The following is a 3,358-nucleotide window of genomic DNA, read 5'->3' on the forward strand; positions in this document are numbered from 1 at the left end:
GGAGTTGATGCTGACTCACAGTGACTCCATAGGACAGGAAACAACTGCCCTTGCAGTCAGCAGCCCCTCGTGCACCCACTGTGGGACCAGGCCTCCTGGTGGCCAAACTGGTCCATTTCATCTGTAAAGTAGGCATAAACATCAGCCCTGCCCTGTGCAGACAGAAGGAGCTCATGTATTTTGAACTATGTCATACGGCAAGTTGTCTGTGAGAAGTGTCCCTTTGCAGACTAGCCTGGGGCTCTCTCCGTGTTTTCTTATGTTGTTTTCAGGGAGCATTAAAAATAAAAGCTTCTTACAGGGTGAATACAACCCAAGTTCTCAAGGGTTCTCAAAAATCCAGTTGAAGAAGCAGCCATACAACTTAAAATACAGCACTAAAGATCTGAAGTCTCTCTGCTCCCATAAAGATTTAGAGTCTCAGAAAGGCAAATAGGGAAATTCTGGTCTGTCCTATAGGTTGCCACAAATCAACTTGATGGCAGTGTGGCTACTTGAACAGTACGATGAAAATACACAAAGTATTTCCACATACCGCATATGCTTTTGTCCTACTGCGTGGAAAACCATGTATATTATTATGAGATGAAGAAATGTCAAGTTAAGTGATTTGCCCAAGGCGATTCCAATCCAGATTGATGGCACCTTCGGTTGTAAAGGCCCGGCACCGTGCTAAGTGCTTTTTATTACACATTATCTTACATAACTTGGTCCACTAGGCAAGACTTTGATTTCAACTCCGAGCCCTCCAAAGCAGAAAGCGAGACACCCTCACAGAGTTCTCAAAGCAAGACTGTGATCTTTACGGAAGCCAACTGCCCCATGTTCCTCCCTCATAGTGGCTGGTGGCTTTGAACCCCTGACTTTGTGGTTATCGGTCCAATAATTAACCAACAACTCCGGAAGCAGCTTAATTCATACAGCAGGCAGTTTCTTGGCAGGCCATTTTCCCACTGGGGTATTGTGCCCCCATTTATTCCTGTCCCCTCTAACACGGAAAAGGTCATTCTGAGAGCCTCTCCTGCTCTGAGAGAGAGAGAGAGAGAGAGAGAGAGAGAGAGAGAGAGAGAGAGAGAGAGCACGAGGGGGCCTGCCCGTCCTAATGACCCCCTTTGAAGATCTCCACTGGTTACACAAGCCTTCTTCTTTGCAGGTGACATGTCTGTCAATAGGTGGCAATCTCTCTCTGTCTCAACGGAGCCCAGTGCCGCCGCAATGCAGAAGTGCAGTTTCTGCCCCTGCAGCTCCGCCTCCAGAGACAGGGAAGGGGTGTGTGTGCGAATGGAGGCCCACAGCAGAGGCAGGGGCGCAGGACAAGGATGTGCTCGCTGCAGTGTAGCACTGACAGCCCTCGGCTTGAAAATTTCAGATATCAACAGACGAAACATTTCTCCACAGGGGAGGCTTCTTTGTGTCAGCGAAAACCCTACTCGAACCCCATCCCATCTGGGAACGAGTGTGTAAGTCGGCACCCCACTCCACCCCCAGCCGTTAGTAAAGTCCCTGGAGGTTCGTGGCCAGAAGACAGAGATGGGGTAGAGGGAGGCCCAGGTAGTAGGTGGGGAGAGTTTCACCACCTGATCTGAGAGGGCTCGCCATTTGTCTCATGGGCAGTGGGGGCCATCGAAGATTTTGATTTAGCCAGATAACAAGATGAATGTGACTGTGTCTCTGGTCCTCCCGACTGAGAACTTCCTGCTAGCGCTAAAGCAGCAGTGTGATTGGGGGTGACAAGGGCCTAGGGCCCAGTATTAATGATGTCATATAAAAACCTCACTGCCATCAAGTCAATTCTGACACACAGAACCCCTACAGGGCGGAGCAAAACTGCCTCCGTGAGTTGCCAAGACTGTAACTCTTTATGAGAGTAGAAAGCCTCATCTTTCTTCTTCAGAGCGGCTGGTAGTTTCGAACTGCTGACCTAGAGGCTAGCAGCCCAAAGTGTAATCGCTACACCACCAGGGCTCCTCTGATGTTAAGTATAGCACCTACTTAATGAAGAACCGGTGAGGCTCCTTATGGGTACAGATAGGCTGGTGCAAATGGTGAACATTGTCGGCTGCAAACGGAAAGCTTGGAGGAGCCTAGCAAGAAAGATCTGGTGAATCTAGCCACCCAGTGAAGCACAGTTCCACCCTGACACACACGGGGGCACCATGAGTGGGGCTGACTCGAGGGTGACTGGTTTAACAGATTATGGAGAACCTGGGGTCAGGAAAGCTCTGTGAGGCCCTAAAGCTACAGGACTCGTCAGAGCTGAGTCCGGATTAGCAAGGACACCCCAATAGGCCTGACTGCGGAGACCTAGATATTCTCCCACAGGGCATAGCCAGGAGAGAGCGTGACAGAGCACAACGGTGTCACGGGGAGGGGCCACCGGGTACAAATCAGTCCTTGCAAATCAACTTGAATGGTTCATTTTGCCACTATAGAATTGGTGGAATTAGGCTGCAAGGCTATCTGGGAATTTCTTCTCTACATAGATAACATATCACATAGGCTGATCCATGACTATCAAAGTATAAACCCATGCTCAAAGTCGGAATGTCCCGTTGGGGATGACTGGCAGCGTGGAGAAATGGGAAGTATGTTGGAGAGGTATGGGCATCTTGGTATATTGACAAAATTAACAAAATACATGTCTTCAAATGGAGCAAGATCCAAATCCTAGCTTTGTCCTCTGCATCATCTCCCTGGCTTGCCACCACCTGGTTTTCATTAAGCATAGCAAACCATGTTGGGGGATGGGTGGCGGTAGTGGGGGAGTTGGTGTGATAGCTAGTTCTCATAATGTGAATTCCCCTTGCTCAAAACCTTGACTGAAAACATTCTGGGCTTTTTTTTTTTTTTTTAAGTCAGGCACACACTTTCTAAGTAACTGTCCGTCATTGCACGATGGTCCTGGTGCTGGAAACTCATAAAGCTGTTTTATTACTATCATTTTTCGGTTCTCAAACCCATTTAAGATGATTGGCAGGTGTTACCACTGAGGCCCTTCCAGATTGTACGAACCGCTGAGGCCCACAGCCGTCGAGCTGATTCCTGGCCCTGGCTCTCCAGACTTCAGTGCCAAGCCTCTTTCCACCAAGCCAGTCTGCGTCTTTATGCATCAAAGCCCGGAAAAGTGTGGTCTTGGATCCACGGTGCTGAGCAGACAGAAATTATTTTTGCCATTGAAAACAGATCCTTTGTGAACACAGGGGAAAGTCAGTGATGTGCAAAATCCCCAGGAGGGGTGCTATTGCTTCTTGCGTCCCTGGGCCTGCCAGCACTCAGTCTACAAATAAAATCACTTCTTTAAATCTTCTGAAGTAAAACAATTTCTGGAAGAACCAACGTTATGCTTTGGCAGGAGACG

This window comes from Echinops telfairi, unplaced genomic scaffold, assembly GCF_000313985.2.
Source record: "Echinops telfairi isolate 266 unplaced genomic scaffold, ASM31398v2 ScPeMD7_3509;HRSCAF=4178, whole genome shotgun sequence".
NCBI lineage: Eukaryota > Metazoa > Chordata > Mammalia > Afrosoricida > Tenrecidae > Echinops > Echinops telfairi.